The sequence below is a fragment of the Chanodichthys erythropterus genome, chromosome 8 (genome assembly GCF_024489055.1).
Source record: "Chanodichthys erythropterus isolate Z2021 chromosome 8, ASM2448905v1, whole genome shotgun sequence".
Taxonomy (NCBI): domain Eukaryota; kingdom Metazoa; phylum Chordata; class Actinopteri; order Cypriniformes; family Xenocyprididae; genus Chanodichthys; species Chanodichthys erythropterus.
Window position 1 is genome coordinate 15715939 of NC_090228.1, and position 21454 is coordinate 15737392.

A 21454-nucleotide genomic window follows, 5' to 3' on the forward strand; every position below is an offset into this window, starting at 1 on the left:
GATCCCACGCAAGCACATTTAAAAAAGTCCTAATCCTTAAAACAGTAATTTTAAGTTCATCATTATTTACAGTTTAAATTTTTGTTAAAAACACATACATGTTCACAAACACACAAAAAAGAAAAATCTATGGTACAAATGACTAAAAGGGGTAAGTTTATCCTGAAAATCTCCGTTCCTACGCCAACCCCCTCTTCATTCTTTAGATGATGCCACCTGCTCTGTTCTTTACACTATACATCATCTCTGGAACACTCCATTCACAACCAAAAAAGGGGTGGGGGAGGGCACTGCCAACCCAATGTGCATTTTCTGTGCCAACACACTTCATCAGCACTGCCCCTGGCGTTCTCACTCGTGCTACTAAACAGCCTGCTATGAGCCAAAATCATTCGTTTGAACCAAGAAACACAACTCTTTACTTTTATGCCTGTAAATCCTACATGATATGCATTAATTAAACAAAATGCTATTTTATGTAAAATAATCTTTAAATCAACATCAGCTGTTAAATTCTAAAATTTCAGTGACTCTAGATATGATTTTACTTATAAATTATTCAATTTTTAAAGGGCCTTAAGAGAGTTTTTTTTATGTGTGTGTGTGTGTGTGTGTATTTGAAAGAGAGACCATGTGTGTAACAGAAAAAAGAACACTGTGATTATAATTTCTTTTCTAAAAACTCAAGCCTAAATTTTAAAAACAAAATACATCTTTTTCGAAATATGTTTTTATTTTAAAAACAGACTTAAAATAATACATAAATTGTTCCAATTCAGCAAAGGCCTTCTTTAAGAGTACAACTAAAAATAAAAAAATAAAAAAATCGCAGGTTAAAGTTTAAAATTGCAAAAATTGTTCTCCGCTAAATTTAAACCAAATATGGGCATATTAAATATGTTGACATATTAAAATATGTGTAAATGTAAACAATAATATATTAGAGACAAATTGACACAAATTTTAGTTGAATTTGCAAGTCTTTGCATTTACATTAAAACTATTTAAAATAAGCAACCAAAAAAAAAAAAAAACCTCTCACTGGAACATTTAAATTAACACAACATACTGCCAAATTTCTTCTAATTTTAATGCATAACCTCGCAAACTAACCTCTGACGTGGCATATAAAATGCTTCTACCCATAAGCGTCTATTCAATGATAATATAAAAACGACATAAAATATTAATCGTAATGAACAGTTCATAAGATAAACGACAGTACAATGTGACAATCAAACACAAGGCCCTACGCAAATAGCTGAGGTCCATTCACTATGTTAAAGTGCTCCAGTAAACACACAACGAAGGCAGCAGAAAATGAAAGGTTAATTCGTAAAAACCTTTTTCCGATAACACGACTCAAAACTCTCACTCCCAAAAAGTGTACCTCTTCTCAGTCACTAAAACATTAACCCCAAAACTATGCACTGTGGAAGGTCGAATACAGAGGTACATCATGTCTGTTAGGTGCTGATATGAAATGCCTTTACATACCCCTAACGCCATTTTCCTTAGGAATCGTACCGTTCATAAAACGTTTTTTCTCTCTGTATAAAGCGTAAAAACCCAAAAATTTCGCACACATTCTAAAGACGAAATTTCGTTTGATTCAAGAAATACATTGGAGAAACGAAAAACTAAATATGCAGAAATACCACATATAACTCAAAATTTTGCAACTTACCCCTTAATATTCACATGCATCAGTAGATAGAAACATTCCAGGACAAGTGCTGAAGGCCTTTTCTACTCACTTCACCAGTCCTGTGTTGAAGGAGAGAGCAAGGGAGAGAGAGAGAGAGAAGAAGAAGAGGCAGTGAGCTTTCCATAGCAGGCACAAGGACCGAAGGAGGTAGGCCGGGGGGCCAAGCCAATCCTCCCACCCTAGCTGCGTGTCCCCAGCGCTAGGCTACACATCTGCCTGTGGTCCCCTGGTCTGGGACGACCGGGCCCCGGCCACAATAAGAGCCCGAGAGACGCGTGTGTCGGCCCATCTTGCAGTTAACAAGTCTTTGAATGAGGAATGTTAGCAAACAGACAAACAGAATGTCTGCTGCATGTTAATGTCCCAGCCAGTCCGATCGCAGCGTTGGCCCAGGCGTATGAATAATTCAGAAGCTTGAAAACCGAGCCCCCTCCCCTTTCCACCCCCCCATGACTGAAATGCCTTCAGTGGCTGAAGAGAGCCAGAGAAGTGAGAGAGTGTTGTGAGAGAGATATAGAAGAAAAGTATTTCAAATCTTAGCTCCAAACATTTCTATTCAGCTGAACGCACACAACCGCGCGCGCATACGGTCACCACAAACTTCTTTCGTTTCATCGTGCAACATATTTCTTTCTTACGATCGAGGCATCTCTCACTCATTGCCTTTTTATGTCTTTTGTTTGGAATTGGCACCTGTCCCAGAAAAAGCTCTGACACCGCACCGCCCTCCCGCTCTCCTTTCAGAGAGAGGGAAAGAGCAAGAGAGAGAAAAAGAACTGTATGTGTGTGTATGAGAGAGAGAGGGCAAATAGAGAGAGAGAGAGAGAGAGAGAGGGTGGTGCTAAAGTGATAGAACTCCAGGCGCCTCCCTTCTCCGAGGCACGCAACAAGCAGGGAGAATACAGCCATTTTCAAAGCTCAGCAACAGAAAGGATCCGTTAACCCCTGGCGAGGATGAGAAATGCTACACACCTCTGTCTGCCGTAAATGCACCGTTTGAAAGTGTCTCGAGGTAACGAAACCGCAGAAGAACACGGCGACGAGCTTTTAGGGAATTGGCGGAAAAGATGCGCTGGAAAAACTGAAGTGGCAGAGAAGCAGCTTGAGCCAATCGGTTGTGCTACAGGGTTAAAATCCAGCGAGTAGTAGAAATCCCTCCTTCTCTTGGCACAGACTGGGTGAAGGGGTGGGGACTGTACTGTGGAAACAGCGGTAGAGGCTTTTTTTCATTTCTATCTGCACAGAGAGAGAGAGAGAGAGAGAGAGAGAGAGAGAGAAAGAGGGAGGGAGGGAATTAGAGGAGAAGAGAGAGGGAAAACTGAAGTGGAGGGAAAAAAGTTGATGATGAAACCGAGAGGCAGTGGAGTACGTGAGCAATCTTTTTTTTGAATCATCGCTCCAGCCAGTGAGCGAGAGCTTGAGTAGGGAGGGAGGGAAGGAGGGAGAGTGGAAGGAAGCGTGACACAGACTCCGGTTCACCCGGAGAGTGCGCAGAAACATACGCTCACACCAGTTACGAACCATTCAAACACAATTTACAGAGCGTGCACACGCTTCGCCGCCAAAACTAAACTCGATCCTTGAAGCAGTCCTCTGGCTCGAATGCACTGAACAACTAAACAAGTAATCAGAATCAAGAAAGGGAAAGTAATACAAAAACCCTCAGCAGTTAAAAGACGACCATACCATGATGCGGGATTCTGGGAAAAGTGAACAAACATTAACGGGACCTCCTCCCACAACCCCGAAAGAGTTGAGAAGGGTGCATGGGTGAGACAGTCTGGAGGTGAAACATCTGTCGCATTTTGCAGGAAGATATCATCTGCAGTGTTCGTACACACACACACACACACTGCAGCCACGGCCTACCTGAGAATCCACCCGGTGGAGGAATAATTAGCTGAGCGCGCCACCAATAGTGTTTTTCGATCTTTCAGGGTGCACCTCCGTCATGCCTCCCTTTTGAATCCAAATTCAAGCGTGTGAGGCAATCCGGTGGTGAGGATGCAGAAAACAGACTCAAGATTTCGTTATTCTGTGGCTTATTTTACCAATAATCCTTTGCGCATCTACTGCACTCGTGCCAGTACTGACGAGTGCAAAACTTTTTTGTGTTTAATCAATGCGGCGATTAAATACAAGTTCTAACAGATGATCTCTCTATTGCGAACGAGCCCAAAGAGAATGCAAAAACACATACCAAAACGTGCTAGAGTGGGGCCTGCGCCTAAATCTGTTCCCCGGACCGCCAGTGCAGTATCACGAACCGCTTTTCTGTGTTTAGCGAACTAAACAGTTGATGAAAGCATGCTCGTCGACCAGCGAACATGGCTGCACGGAGGGTGCTGCTGCTCATCAGGCTGTCACACACAGATACACACACACACACACACACACTGACGTGGAGGAGGGACCGAAAGCACCCGGTCCGCCCAGATTTCCCTGCCTCGTTCTCGGCCTCCTCTTTCTGGCTCCCTCATGGCACTGACCTCTCATTACACACACACACACTCTCTCACACACATACATATTTGGTTCCTACATACCACACACCACACCCTCGATTCAACACCAAATCTGGGCCGAGTCGCACCCGTATTAAACCGTTACAGCTAAATCAAATTCCAATCGCCCACCCCTCTTCCTTTTTCAAGTCCGATTCCCTAATGGCAACAGGTCGTGCTCTGGCACAAGGTACGGCGCATCCACGTCACATTGCGCCACGTCTGTCGGCCAATCACGAAGAAGGCGCGTCTCACAAGAGAAAATGTGCAACCTTCTCATTTCCTTAAACCACATTATCTCTATTTTATTTATCATTCTTTGTTTTCTGATTCTCAGGCATTCATTTTTCTGCTTGTTTACTATAGGAGCTGCTAGTGGGGAGTCGGGAATTGGCGCACGTGTTGTGTTGTACATTGCATTAAAGTTCATTTGAGGATACAATTTTGGTTTTGGGTCAGCTGCCAACTCCCAAACAGTGAGCTGTTCTGTAAGGCCCCATCCTTCACAAGGCTCAGAGACTATGATCAAACGCCAATCAAAACAAACTCTTTATGGTACTTTTCAGGGCTCAACCTCAGAGCACTTTAATGCACCATCGCTGAGATCATTTTAAAAAGACTCTCATGTGATTTGAAAAGCGTGTATGTGTTCTGGGGTTAAAGTTACCAAAGAGCGATAACAGCTACAGCGAGTTTCAGATCGCTGTCGTCGCAAGGTTAAAAAGTACAGCGGACTGGTCACTTGTTCCAAATGTCAACATTTAATAAGTGCATTCGACACAGTTTATAGACACATAACAAAAAACTATCTTTTGTGTAGTGTGATTTCTATTTAATATCAAAAATTAAGCACAGAGAACAAAATGGTCTGCATGCATTAATGCATGTCAAAAACCTTCTGGTTAAACACAGAATACTTAAATGATCATTAACCCTTTCAGACCTGAATGTGAGATTGATGTCAAATTCTCAATCTAAAATAATAAAGTACACATCATTACGGCATCGCAGATCTTAATAACCATCTGCAGGAGCTTTCGAGTATATTTTCTTTTCCTCACAAATGATCAACTAGAAAAACGTAAAAAAGCATCCGAAGGAATGTGTTGCACATGCACATCAATGAGCTGCAATTTTCCACTCATAATTATGCTTTTGTGGAGATGGCAATGAGTAAAAACTAATAACATCACATGAGCTTTTTTAACCTACAATTTTTCATCAGTGCTCTGGGAAAAGAAAAAAAACAAAAACATGTCTCAATATAAACAAAATTAATTAAAACACAACAAGACAAGCCTGGCACAGATTACAGAAGAGAGAAGCAAGAAGAGTTTTAGCCAGTGGCTTAGTTCATCAACGGAGAGTTACACTTCCACTTTAAGATATAGCAACAAGTTTAAATCCATCAGCATCAAGTCTCTGCAAAGGTCTATAGTTTACATATGTATAGAGAGAAATTAATATTCAATAAAAAAAATGTGCCCCCACATAAACATAAACCAAATGGACAGAATGTGAAGGCAAAGTGTATCTGTAGAAGATATTTAAGCCAATTTAGCAGTATTTTGCACATGACTGTAAAAAAACAACAACTGGGGAATTGATCGGAAAACCATAGCAAGATCTGGGGCTGCTTGACTGTTCAGACTCGTCTTACAAGTTAGTCATCAAATTTTTTTTCTTACGCATAGATAAAAGATAGATTGGTCTAATTTGATACCCCCACAAAAAATAAAGTGCTTGCCCCTTGGCAAACTCCTAGTTGGTCATACTAGGTCTTAAGACACAGTCTTAACTAGTGCTGGACGTTTAATCGAAAAGTAATCGAAACATAACATCACGTATTACCGCGCATGTAGTCACGTGAATCCGCCCGGTCCAGTCAGTGCATGGAAGCAACATGGAGGCGAACTGAAATGCTGAGTGAACACTCAAAACATCGCTTAAGTCTTCACTAAACTTTGTTAGTTGTATGTGTTTTGTAAGTTGCAAGCGATTTAGACTCGGATGTGTATTATTATATTGAGCTACAGCGCTGATGCTTTGTGGCACACTAACGCTCGTACGTATAAACAGCTCGCACATTATCACGTGAAGATCGCACGCACAGAGAGGAGCGCAGAAACTCATTTACACAGCGATTTATCACTCAAGTAGCTTAGAAACTCAAAACTTATAGCATATATTTAGGTAGTTACTACTTTTGAATTAACTACTTACAACCCACAGCAATTAATAGAAAGACGGTATGACTAATTCACACACACAATTGCTCTCTCACGCATTAAAATACATGTACTTGTACTGTGCTAATTTATCTGCATCTGATTTACAACGAGCAGAAATCTGTAAGAAATGTTACGAACCACAGATAAAATAACTGCTGAAAGTGAGCTGTTAAGTCAGAGCACTCTTTCATCAGGAAAAAATATCCCACCTTTAATAGTCAAGCATATTTACAGTACAAACCTACAAATAAAGAAAAAAAATAATCATTCATTAATCGTAATCGAGGTCAAATGTTCAATTAATCGAGATTTTGATTTTAGGTCATATCGTTACAGCCCTAGTCTTAACATAATGGCTATGTTTATGCAACTGGCCTCTGATTGGCCAAATTTTTTTCTCAGGACCCATAGGAAACTACATATTTTCAGACACCCTTTTCCGCCAGCGCAGAGGTAGCAGTGAGGTAGCAGTGAGCTCGCAGCGGTGGTGGTCTCTCCTGGGCCCCGTGGGCACGTGTCTACAGGGCTCCTCAATTACAGAGGTGAAATCTGAGGTCAGCCTCTGTAGAGAGAGGAACAAAGGGCACGACCCACAGGTCAGAAGTGTTAGACTGGGAGCAGGCCGGTCCCTATTGAGAGGGAGGGTGCTGTTTGCTTTGTGTAGGTAAAGAGTACTAAAACACAGACAAACAGAGATTAAGAGGTGAGCCCCTTAGGACTGTCACTCAGAGGGCCCCTCCATCAACTCCGATTAACTCCCTTGACCTCTGCCTGCCGTTAGAAGATGCTTAATGACCCTTACGGCTGGCCGCAACACTGACAGAAACATGAGCGGAGCTCTGGTAATTGACTGAAACCAACTGACAACACAATAATAATAATAATACATTTCTTCATAAACCATATTCAAATCTTATGCTGAATTTGGCCTTTAAATAAATGAATACATTAGGTTTTATTAAATAATTAAAAGATTAAAAGCAGCAAATAACTTTAATATATATATATATATATATATATATATATATATATTGTTTTATTTTAAACTATTTATTATTTGAATATTATTTATCAAATATAAATAAATAAAAATCAAGTCAATTAAAAGTAACTACCTTAACTCCTCACTGTTACTGTCTGAAATGAAAAGTGTCTTTCAAACTATATCACACAATAACAACTACTATGAAATAAGAGTTATATGATGGATTACACTAAGAAATATCATAAGAAAATAATTTACTACAACATGTTTTAACTGATTCTGTGGATGCGATTCAATTTTACCACATACATGGAAGATGCCATAATTACACACACACACACACCTTGTTCTTGTTGTTTGCCACGTGAACAACATTTTGTCCTGTAAGCTACTATGAGGACAACTGTTCTTCTGTTAAGTAGAAGAGTAGATGACATGTATTAATCATAAGCTACTGGTATGGTATTGTCTAAGAATTTACCATCCCTGCCCTACCAGAGAAAACTACTGCATTTTAAAAAAAATCTACAATTCTATGGAAAAACCCCCCACATTTTTTCAAAATAGCTTTTTATAGGGCAGTAACAGTACTTCTATGTGAAGGAACATAAGCAACAAGATCTCAGAAGGTAGAAAATAATTTTGTGTCCACGAGGAAAAAAAAGTTCAAAAGCTCAATAATTCCAAATGAAATCAGCAAGGATTAACGTCAATGTTTCGAATCCATCGGGATACGGCTGCACAATTTCGCAAGGGTGGGGCAGCTGTGCTACAGTAAAGGTCTGAAATCACAAAATGGAGGACAGTTAGACAACATGGCGGTCACCTCTGATAAGAGCATGCGCCTATGTCCACGCAAGCAGGATGAGGCTGTCTGCATGTAATTATGTAGATATTTGTATTATAAATAATAGTATTATATTTTTGTGTATGAAGTCTTGATATTTTGTAACAAAAAAAAAAAAAACAACAACACCACCAACAAAAAAAAAAAAACCCGGTGCAGTGTGATCGGAATGGCATAACCTTGAACGTGTGTGTTCGGAGTGCCAGGCCATTACACAGACGGTCAGCACTGATTCCAAAAAAAAAAAAAAAAAGGCTGCAAGGAAGAATAATTTTAAAACAAATAAATAAAATATGGCAAAAACAAATAATCAAAGTAAAAGTCAAAAGAGAAATAAGTCATGGTCTGGTCTGGGTTTGCATGCAAGTTACTTTCTGCAAGGTGTGAGTTTCTATCTTACCACTACTATAATGACAATCACAAATCATTTAAAAAGTCACCAAAACAAAGGTATGGGTCTCATATTTAATATGAAATATATAGTCTCATATAGATATATGAAAAACAATGAGAAACATTAAAATTAGGTGTTTTGTGAGACTTTAGACAAATTGAAAGAAACAAAATTGAGGGGAAAACACTTTTTGCAAAGAAATTTTTTTTTTAGTTTTGCAAATTTAGAGTTTTTTTTTTTAAGTGCTATGATATGAAAATTATTTTATGATACTGCACTCTCTGATCAATTGCTTTGTAGTAGTTACAATGCTGAAAAGTTGTTTCCCATAACTTTCAGTCATGGGATTTTTTTTTTTTTTTTTGCCTTACTGCAGATAAATTTACTGTAATTTAATAGTGTCATCACTGCCCTTTTATTTATAACAGACAAAGCAAATAGCAAAGCAGAGTGAACTGATTTACAAAACAACCACAATATGTCAAAGGCTGAATGTTATAATGAAAAAATTGAAATGATGTTTTTTAAAAACATATTAGTGCTATTTTATATTTATTATTTTAACATAAAAAGAGGAAACCTTTTTGAGTGTCCAAAAAAGAAACATGACTACAGAAAACTATTGAGGCAAAACGTCAGTGTCTGGCGCAATATAATTTGACATTTTTTGTCAAAAGGAAAAAGTAATGACTACATAGATTGCCCCCCCACTTCAAATTTTCCTGTTTAACAGAATGATATAAAGACTGTACAATTTATGTCCTTGCTTGAATAATTTAACAAACAACCTGAACTTGTTTTGTCCTCCTTTTTCTTTTACAGGCAGTGGAGATTAAACAAAGCCAAAAGTTTGTTCCTATTAGCAAATATAATAATACAATTATTATTTTTTTTTAAGGCAGAAGCTCTGAATCTTCAGAATTAAAATATTCCTAACACACTTCAGAATCAGAAGAAATACAGCTTTGTAGGAAAAATGGGTTTAATACAGTGAGGAATATGCCCGAATGGCTCTTCTGTCTTCTGATCTGCTAAAAACGAGAGACATTTAAGCAATGTATATTTTATTTTAAATCACTGTGCATTCAGTCCTAAACTGTTCCTCTATGTAAACAGATTAACAGATAAAATCAGGTAACAGGAATAATACAGCATTAAACTATTTAAATGCTTACTTTATCTAAAACATGCAACCTTTCCTTATGTACTGTTTTTATATTTATTTTATTAGGTGTTGTTTGCTTTATTAAAAAGTATTGCAATAATACAAAATAAACTTTATTCTAATGAATAATAATGAAAACATCTGTTAATGCATATCTGAAACTCTTTTGTTTTTACTTCTTTTTATTCCTATTTTTTAAATCAGTGACATGCTAAGATTTTAGAGATGTAAGAGATATGTCTACATTATTTAAGTGTCGTTATGTGCTATTTTTATACTATTCAGCAACAGTAACATTAATTAGGAATGAGTTCAGCATGGAGGTCTCACTGCAACCGGTAAAAAGAAATTTATTTGCCAAGAGTTTGTTTGACCTCACTACCGTAAATTTATTTGTATCCGACAGCTACAAATACACGGAAACATTTTAAAAACTACTTTACTCTAAAAGTAACTCACCTTAAAATATTCAGTCGTGTGGGGAAAAAGGGACATAGATATATATATATAAAAAAAAAAAAGATCGTCAGGACAGACTTTCTCCGTGTCCACTTCACTCGCATGGCCGCTAACTGCCGCATGCTCAAATCTCCAGAACTTTCTGCTGAGCACTAAGTGTTTGGAGAGAGGAGCAGGATTTTGTGGCACTTTTGATTAACTCTGAAACTTCCAAAATTATCAGACAGTTTCATAAAAAAAATAAAAATAAACACACACGTAAAAGAGCACAAATGACAATTAACAGGTGCACTATTTTTGAGGGGACATGTGCAGCTCACAAAATCAAAATCACTTTAAGCCAAAGGGGAAAGTGCATAAACCAAAAAAGTCATTATTCTAACAAATTACTAGCAAATATTTAACCACAAATGAACTCCAGTCCAAGGGTGTACTGAAATGTGAGTTTCTAAAGAAGTTTTAAATAGTGTTAAATTATCATTTATTTCAGATGCATTCAAACATTTTAAAAGAGCGCAAACTGTTTGAGGCCACGTACAACAAACCGTCAATCTCTAAACTGCATGCACAAATTAATTGCTATGTCCGTCTCCAAATATTTCCCTAACATGCAGCACAGGCATCATTCAGTGCTGTTTACTCCCCCCTAAATAACCTCTGATGCATGTTAACTCTCATCTCCACTCCAAATGGCCTGTCCATTCTGGTTTGCTTCTAATAATACATTTTAACACACCAGTCCTTCTTTATTTTCCTGAGAGCTGTGTGTTTGTGTGTGTGTGTCTGGTGCACGAGGGGAACGGGGACAGTTCTGGCACTTAACAAGTTCTGGCTCTTAAAAGCCAGTAAAGCCTGCTTTTGCATGTGCCACGTCATTTCGTCTCCGAATGGACGAGACCTCCAGGATTTGCCCCAGCTGAGCCTTCTACACCCAGTCAACCCTCTTCCCCCAAAACCGACAATGACGGGGGATGTGCCGGACGCAGCCCCAGCGGTGCACTTTGATGATATCACACCCTCTGAAAGATATTCTTTACATCATTGTTAATTTTTGTTATTTCCTCTCTTATTTCTTTAGTGTAGAGAGGTATGGTTTTAATGATAGCAAGACCATGAAATAAACTTTCCAGTGTAATTTCCTTTTTTTAATTGAGCTCAGCTTTAGACTAAATTTAGTCACTATGGAGTCGTTAAATTTTAGAGCACAAACAAATCATTTGAGTCAGACTAGCATCTGACGATGGCCTTTGGTGACATGCACTTTGGTTTTTATACCATAAAAAAATTTCTAACAAATTCCTTAGTGCCATGTCAACTTGAAAATAATTGAAAAATACCATCAAACGATGACCAAGAGGACAGCTTCCTCTCTTAGGAATACATAATACCATCCAATTTTAAGAAGAACCACATAGAATGTGGCACTTGTCATTGCTGATGTTCAAGGACATTATCCTGGTTAAAATTCATTTTAAAAGGATGATTATAGGTCAGTGGAGGCTCATTATCGCAAACGTATTATCTTGTCATAGTTTTTCTTATTTTTTGTTCCATTAATTGTCTGCGAGTGAGTGTTCTCCCGATGGGAATCCCAACCTTTAATAGGCTGAGGTGAACATGGCGCAATATTGGCGCGGCAGCTGCAAGGCAACATCGTTTTAGTTCTAAGGCCCGTGTCGACTGAGGCCCAACAGACACGCACTCTGCTCGTCATCTACTGACAGCATTAAAGAGCCTTGTGGAATTTCTGTTTTTACTCTGAATCATAATTACATCGCAAATGGCGAGAGTGAGTGAGTTATGCTGCACTGGAACATTATCTGATTTATAGCTAAGTATTGTTTTATCCTATAATGAATCTCTAACAAGACAAATTCACTTAAATTTGATCTGGAATGGAGTAAAATAAGACTTTATTGCCCCCAGAGGTAAAATAATGGGGAAGAAATACACATTTTCAAGTTCATTTATTCATTTTGCTATAAAGTTTTATGGGTGTGAGCTTATCACACTGAAAGTCACTGTCCATTCCCTCCATGGGGGATTCTCTACTCAGCCCGGTGCAGTTTGGTGTGGTTGGGGGTGAGGGGCTATAGATGCCAGCGGTCATGAGCGTGCAGGCTATAACAAAAGCAGTCTTTATGTAGCATGCATGCTGATCCAGCAGCCCACGTTTTGTGCTGCAATTCACACGTCCAGCTAAGAGGGGACAAGAAGAGGCCTAAGAGAGATGCAGAGATTGACTACTGCCTTCCTGCGGCCACACTAAAAACATTTCAATGGTTAGATCAAATCAAATATCTCCTTAAGTGAACAAATGCTTATTTTTGCGTTTTTACAGTGCATGATATCAGATGGTCATGAGTGATATACAAGATTGAACTGGAGACATTTTATTAAAAATTTAGCTTCTCAATAAAAAAATAAAAATAAAAGGATTTTAAGAAAAAACCAATTGTATAGTGCCATGTCTCTGATAAAGATAACAAGGTAAATGTAGGCTATGGCAGCACTGAGCTACCAGAAGATTTAATATCTAAAGTACATTTGAACCACTCATGCTCACGACAAAGCATTACTGCAACATTTACTATGCAAGATATATGCATTTAAAAAATTCAGAGAAACATGAATATGCATGAAATTCTTTTCAAAGCAAGACATTGTAAACTAGTTTAGTTCAAATGGCGATATTAATAATAACATTTTAAAATATTAAAGGAATAGTTTACACAAAAGTTCTGTCATTTAATCACTCTCATATTGTTCTAAATATGATTTTGTTTCTACTCTGTGGAAAACACAAAAAATGAAATGAAATGAAGAATGTCTATGCTGCTCTCTTCCACGAGCTGTCAAGCTTCAAAAAAGTCAAAATGCACCACAAAACCTTTTTTGCAATTACTTTGAGGAACAGACTGAAATTTAGGTCATTATTCACTGAAAATTCTTCCTGATAACTGTGTTAATCATTCAGGGTGTTTTCATACTTCAGCCCTCTTTAAAAGAACCAAACTTCTCTTCATGTTCATACTGTCCCAGTTCCTAAAAGAGGACTCAGACCCTTTTTTTTGGTCCACTTAAGTAGGAATGTGGTCTCAGACCTCTTTGAGTTCATACTATTATCCCATTCACTTGCATGTGCCTCACTAACCAGAATATTTGTTTGTAAAGATTATTATTAATTATTATTATTAATTTGTAAATGTTATTAGGTTGTAAAATGACATTTCTACAAATGCTGTTGAATGAGATTACTTTTGTAAAAAAGTTTATCTTTTGCACAAAAAAACAAATTTTGTTTCAGTACTACATTCATAGTCTTTCACTATATCACACATCCACCTTTGTAAATAATATTTATTTTGAATCATGTTTTTTTTTTTTTTTTTTTTATTGCAGAAGGCAATGATAACATCAGCATATAAAAAACAATAGGATAAATACAATAAAAGAAGATCCAAATGCTATAAACTGCTTTAAATTTTCAGGTAAGTATGTATACCTAAAAGCAGCATTCATGTAAGAAATGGAATAATCAAATGAAAAATAAAACTGCATATTCTTCACTGTATGAATAAAATGTATACTGATTCTACTGATTTCTTATATTAGGCTCCTGTCACTTTAAGAACTTCAGTAACGCACGGATCCATTTATACACACACGATTTCTTTCATTCACTTAAAACATAACCAACTGTTTATGTGAACCTTGTGTGTTTTAAACACTTTAAAAGCAGTAAGACACTAAAGATAATTTAGTTTAGTACACGCGCTGTGACAGTTGGCTTTCTATGCGTGCGCTTTAGGTGTGCGCGCTCATATAACCATTTTAAACTAGCAAGACGCGCAGCCACATCTCAGTTTGAAAGCAGTTGAAATTACAATAAACAAGTGCACGTTGTGAACGAATAATTTGCAGAGATTTGCCAGAAGAAGAAGCCATGATGAACAGCCGACTTGTATGGAGGCATCTGATGACCAAACAACAATGGAATTCGCGAATGGAAAAATCCAGTGAGCCCGGACTGATGTGTGTTCATAACGGACCTTTTTAGCGTACTGTTAGCTGAAAGCGAACCGTACACAGATGGTCTCTGTTTGGTTCGCTTTAAAGGGGTCCGAGATCGTTTGGAGTGTTCACATATGGGCCAAAAATCACGCGAACCACACTCAGACCCCTGAAAAGGACCAAGTGTGAAAACACCCTTAGTTGCACATTATTGAAAAGAGCATCTGGGCCATTCTGCTATAAAATAACTAAAGAAAAAAGTCAAAAGATATTACGAGAGTAAATAATGACAATTTTTTTCTTTTTTTTGGGGGGGGGGGGGGTGATCTTTTGCTTTAAAAGGAATGCAACTAAACTGGTGCTTGTTATAAAATAAATTAATTAATAAATAAAAAAAAAAACAGTAATTCTTCAAAAAACAAATCAAAGGGCTCATGACACATGCGAGAGTTTTCTCAGTTTAAGGTGCAAGTGTCTCTATATGTGTGCATGTATGAAGGAGTGTGACATATGGAAAGTACAGAGTTAAAGCTCTGAGGATTGGGCCATGAGCTCACTCTGGGATTAATTATGAAGACCTGGGGCTTCTGGTTCTGTCTATGTGCGCGCATCTAAGAAGCTATGTGTCAGCACTGCAGCCATTCAAACTGCTCACAAACAACAGTCCTGAATGGGCTCCATTTAATCAGGTATGCTCCGTTTTCTTCTGTTTCAGTGTGCAGACCTACAGACGCACGCATGCACGACCATGCATGGGCTAAATAAGCATGTTCAAGTGTGATAATCAAATTATTGTTGCTGTTTGCTTGAGGGTTACCAGGGGCCTCTCTTCAGTCTTATTCCCAGCTTAGAATTAATCACTCACCAGACATCTGAGGTGTTGCTACGTACACACACACACACACACACACGCATACACAAACACATTCCCAGGGAGACGGGCAGAGTTTATCATGACAACCAAGGAAGGGCAAAAGAAGGTTGAGAGACAGGAGAGAAAGGAGAATAAGAGGAGAGAGGGTTCCTCTGCATGTTAGCTTGGTCTCTATTGACCTGTAAACCTTTGTGACTGGAACAAATGCAAATGGCGCTGACTTGCTCACACAAAATACTAAAGGGCTATTCAAATGAGCCACTGCCAACAATGCAACATTGGCCTACCCATGGAGCAGCCCTCGTCTGGAGCTGGGCCTTCAAACTCAACACTAACAACAGCCTAATGAAAAAAAAAAAAAAAAAGCAAGTCTATGAGATCCATTGGATGTTTGTTTGAAAAAAGTTGTTTTTATTTTGTTGTTTTTTGTTAACTGCATTAGGGCCAGTTCACACAGAACAATTTTTTTTTTTTTTGTTAAAAATACGAGACAAAAGACGGTGTCTCAAGATGCTTTTTTTTTGCTTCTTTGAATTTGTTTTTAACACGTGCTCACGTCTTGCATCTTTTGCAGACGGTTAAACAAAAAAACTGTAAAAAGTAGTGCAGTGGGAATGAAAAAAAAAAACATTCTGTGTGAATGGCCCCTTAGGATTTTATTTTTATTTTTTTTTCATTTATTTTTCATGTCATGATTCTAATTTAAGAATTCACTGACTGAATGAATACAAAAATTTTACAACCAACTTTTTTTCAGATATATATATATATATTCACAATTTATGCACCTCAAATGGAATTGTGCACAAACTAATGCCACTGGTCAAACCAATGTTGCTGCGTCAGGATGCTCAAACAATGAGCAATGTTTTAATAGCATCACAGAACCACAGTTTTTACACTTTTTTAGGGGGGAATCAAACATGTTTGTCCTTTTCAGTCTTTGAAATATTACTTGACAGCCATTTCAATACTTTTTGTCTTGACTGCTTTGTGCAGAAAACATATATGGCAATGCAATCCATTACAGAATAATAAACTGAACTGCTTAAAGCTGACATAATGATCACTTGAATGTGGCAAGGGAAGATCTTTACAAATGAAGTGCTGGAGGGAGCTTTATTACTGCATAGGCAGGATAACGTCAATCAGGAAATGTCACAATCAACAGGATGAGAGGCAAAAAAATAGCTAATTTAAAGTTTCAAAAACTGCTCAAAAACAACATTAAAAATGAAAAATGACATTACAAAAAAAAAACTTAAAAGCAAAGTATGTATGATATGTAAGACAAATGTCGCTATGACAAACAACATTACTCATTTGTCAATGATCATTATAACCACTGGGAAGGTAGATGATGATGCATGAACAAGTTGTACAGGTCATAAAATGTCAATCAAATAAAAAATCATAATAGTCATAGTCTGATGGTGAGCAGAGGTAAATTATTTTAAAACACCATTAGGGACAAACAGCTCACTTGCTGATGAAACAAATTACACCTGTGCAACTTCTGAGATTTATTACATGCCAAAACACAATGTTTATGTAATAAAAATGTATGCTTGACTATAATCTCAAAGAATGAAATATCTCAAGGACATTGTTCTGCTCAAGCTGTATGATTTTACTACTACATAAGATATTGTCAGGAATTCTGACTGATAATCATCATGCAAACTAAACACTCCATATTTGGTCTTTGTCAGTGCAAATTCTCGACTCGCTGTAGTCGGGAAGAAGTCTGGATGTTGCAATAGTTGATTTGGAAGCTTTGCCATGATAAGAAATTGATATGAAATTCCAATTCCATCAAACCGCACCAACGGAGAGCAGATAGAGCTGCTCAGAGTGGCAAAGAATGAAATCTTACAATACAGCTGGATGGAGCAAAACAGATCACATGCAATTTTCAAAGTTACAGTATTTTTAACTTGACACAGTATCTTAAAAACATGGCGCAAGATGCTGAAAAAACAGCGTGATGTGACAAAGCAGTCAAAGTCGTCCGCCTGCATGTGTCAACAGATTTTAAATCATTTTTTTACAGCACATCTTGTGTGAACAGCCTTAAAGTCTACCTTGACAAACTTAATTGCAAAAATGAAGACTAGGTGAGTTATAGAATTTCATTTCATTATCAGGAAATAAAGCAAACATATTTACATTATATTACATATATATTATAATAAGAAATGCGTGATTTTTTTTTGCCCCCAAACCAGTTCAGCAGAAATCCTGCCCTTGAGCCGATTCTAAACATTTCATTGGCCATGTTAATCACAATAACGATTACCTACACCCAACCCAGATCCCTAATCCTACCCGTCACTGTAACCTCAGCCAATGAAATTGGTTGCAGGGAGGGGATTTCCGCTGAACCGTTTGGGAAAAAAAAAAAAAAAAAAATCACGCTTGTGAAATATTGACCTTTTTGTGATTAGAATGTAAGGTAAAGCATTGCAATCTTCATTTGGGGGCTTTTCTCAGCAAATATAAACACAAGGCATATTTTTTCAATTAATTCTAATAATTAATTCTTTAATCACATGACAGATCTAACTATATAAATATGCGTACTATATGTGTGTTTGTGTCAGTTTTAATTTTGACAGCAAATTTTGATTTTGTTTTAGTCAGTCTTTTGACTAAAATGCCATTTAATTTTAGTCATATTTTAGTCATCTGAATGGTTTTAGTTTAAGTCTAGTTTTAGTCAACTAAATATAAGATTTTAGTCGACTAAATATCATAAGATTTTAGTTTTAGTCGACTAAAATCTAATGGGTTTAGTTAAATTGTAATGCTTTAATTAATAATTTCTCTAAAATTTCCAAACCCATATACTCTTAAAGAAAACATCTATTAAAGGGTTAGTTCACCCAAAAATGAAAATCCTGTCATTAATTACTCACCCTCATGTCATTCCACACCCGTAAGACCTTCGTTCATCAACACAAATGAAGATATTTTTGATGAAATCCAAGAGGTATATGACTCGTTGTAGACAGCAATATAACCACCACTTTCAAGGTCCAGAAAGATACTAAAGACATTGTTAAAACAGTCAACATGACTGCAGTGGTTCAACCTTAATTTTATGAAGCGACGAGAATACAAAAATAACTTTTCATATCTTATGGGTGTGGAATGACATGAGTACGATGGCCGAGAGAGCTCAACGCGCTGCAAATGAAGAAAACATCTTCATCTGTTTGACAACACATGCGCTGCAAACTCCACAACACTTACAAATAGTGAAACGCGCTGCAAATAAAGAAAACATCTTCATCTGTTTGACAACACACGCGCTGCAAACTCCACGTTTTCTTTATTTGCAGCGCGTTTCACTATTTGTAAGTGTTGTGGAGTTTGCAGCGCGTGTGTTGTCAAATATTATAGAGCAGTGAATGCTTTTCTCTTATTCTAATGTTGTTTGATTAATATCAAGGGCACAGAGGGCATTAGGTTTATTACGCTGCTGTCACTTTAAGACCAAATGTATGGATTATGCACTGATGCACATCCGATAGTCTCACAACTGTTTATGTTCTCTTAAAACATAACTGACTGTATTTACGTGAATACTCTCCAAAACAGACATTTTGACATAATGTTGAGTGTATTTGTCGATTCAGACCTGAAAGAGAGCTCAATTCAGTACTTGTGTGCTGTGGTAGCTTTTGAGGTTTTTTTTTTTTTTTTTTTTTGAGGTAGCTTTTCTGTGTACATAGCAGCACGGGGGTGTACGTGCACAGAAAACTGTACCAAATAGAGTTCTCTTTCGCATGGCGCTTTTTCAGATCTATCCATATGTCTGCTCTTCTCTTTCTCTGAGATTTTTACCTTTTTTTAACGTTTTTTGGGGCATGCATCAAGTGTATTGCAAATAATGTCCCGCCGGGTAGATCAGCACGTTACAATTCAAATGTGTGCATCATCCAACATGCAGGTTCTGACTGGATCTCTTCCCAAATTCTCCCTCCCTAACATGTTCCGTCTCGTTTTTATTCCTTGACGAAAAGATTTGTGTCATAGTTTTTGTCATTCAAAAAAAATGTTTTTTATTTAGTTGTCGTCTTATTTTCGTCTGTGAAAAAATAATGACGAAAATGATTCGTCAATGAAATCAACACTGGTTTGTGTCTTCATTTTGATTTGTTATATGAATACAGCTACTTGAAAAAAAATAATAAAATGGACACGAAATATTAATTTGATTATATGAGAACAAAGAGACTGGAAAGAAACATGAGACAGCATATTTATGTACGAAATTGGTTGGATGTGTCAATTATACAGTTTAGTGGTCATTATGCAAAAAAAAAAAAAAAAAAAAAAAAAAATTCTGAAAAAGTATTTCTAAGAGTATTCCACCGTATGGATATTCTGTTTGTCACTATTTATCCTTTTAGAGGGTAGCTCAAAGAAAACTCTGCACAGACGGGAAATGCAAAAACTGGGATGAAACCAGTCGTGACAGTGTCATACTGGTCATGTTTATGCCACACGTGTTACTTCTGCGTAAAAAATTAAAATAAAAATCCTTTTGCTTTTTTCAAGCTTGTGTGAGCCTGATGCTCTTTGCTAGACATCAGGAACATTTCTGCAAAAATTGACATTAAGTACTAACAGAGGGAGCATCAGAACACGCAAGAAAACATCTGGATGACACCTGTAAACGGCACATGACCTGAGAATACATCCACACTGCAGGAGATAAGGAAATGGGTATAATGTGTGAAAGAGACCGTTAGATGATTGAGTGATAAAGACGGTGTATCTTCATAAACCAGCTGTTTAAAGTGTCAGTCTCCTCTTTCTTTTTCTCCACTGCACAATACATGCACTGAGATTATCGAAATATGCGACGCAAACATCCTAATACATACTGCTTATCTTTACAAAGTTTGGGAGCACTGACTCTTGAGTAAATACTGGGATGTTTTGCAAAAGTAAAATCCCAAAGACAGAATGTTTTAGATCATGTCATGCTAATTTCACGCACTTCGAAATCCATGTAACAACCAACATGTCAACCTACATAGATTTAGAGAAAGACAGTCACAATGAAGCCAAAAACCAACCCTGCAGATCAGACAACAACTTCACCACTAAGATAAATCATGTTTGATCAGTGCGGTTATGAGCACAGGCACACTGAAACGATCATTTTCAGACAATCAGGATACTGCAAACCTTTCATCCCAAATCTGCCTCTAATTTCAGTCAAGCTGATGCAATGGAAGACTAACAGGTCGATCCTCATCATTTTTCTGCTCTGCCCACCATAGAAATAAGCTCTTAAAGACGTGCCCTAGATTTGAACAACCCCACTGTCTGATGAAGGATTTGATCTGCGTATGATGTTCTGAACATGTAATCGACTATCAGAACATTAAGGATTATGCAGCACGTATCATGTACATTCTAATTTGGAAAAGACATGTCTAGAATACCTGATATCTTCTTACTTCACTAAACGACCAACATGAAACGTTCACAGAAGATGAATAGAGAGGCCTCCCACACAGAATTCACATTTCAAAGAGACCACACGAACACTGCAAGCCTGCAGACTGGCTGCAATATGCACTTAAGATTGTAAAATATTCACACAGTAGTTTAAATATTACCAAAATATTCTCAATGGAACAATACAGTTTTACTGTTTTATTTCTTATCTGCTAAATGAAATAAAAATGATTCATTTTAGAGCAGAACTAATTTAGTTCTTTACAAAACTAGCTTGTTGTGAAAATGGCACTGCAAAATGTATGTTGATGATCACTTTAGTTTGGCAAATTGTTTCTCACCTGCATAGTCAAGCATGTCTGTCAGAGTCGCCCAAAGTCCCCAAGCCTGTGAACAACAAATCACAGCACATGAACATTTACATAAACTCAACGAAAAAGCACAAGCACTTTAATTCATTTCAATAACTGTCCATAAGCTCATCTGTGCTGTGAATATTCCTCCAAAACCACCGCGAAGAGCACAGCGTTTTTTCGGGTCACGACCTGGCTCAGTTGAGCCTGGAATGTAAGTCCGAACCAGAGGAAGCAGGACAGAACCCTGCAGAGGATTGTTTCATTTGCTCACAGGATTCATTAAGTCATTTTTGACTTGGGATCTCGGCTCCTGCTCACTGTAAGCCCAAAAAATAGATGTTTTCTTGGCAGGAGCTAAAAAAAAAAAAAACTTAAGTTCAGCCAAAATAGACAATACAGCAGTATAAGGAGCTAAAACACATGCCAGACTGCAGAAGGG

General features: G+C 37.4%; 1 protein-coding gene across 3 annotated transcripts in view; it reads right to left on the reverse strand.

Annotated features, from left to right (window-relative positions):
• Positions 1 to 21454, reverse strand: part of pparaa (peroxisome proliferator-activated receptor alpha a) — a 59089-nt gene that overhangs the window by 33918 nt on the left and 3717 nt on the right. For 2 of the 3 annotated variants that reach the window (XM_067392024.1, XM_067392022.1), the window contains 2 exons: positions 21001 to 21046; positions 1688 to 1767 (listed from right to left, as the gene is read on the reverse strand). The gene's annotated coding sequence lies outside the window, so the exon portion shown is untranslated. Of the gene's footprint in view, positions 1 to 1687; positions 1768 to 2680; positions 3878 to 21000; positions 21047 to 21454 lie in introns of those variants that run through there. The other variant, XM_067392021.1, reaches the window with a different exon arrangement.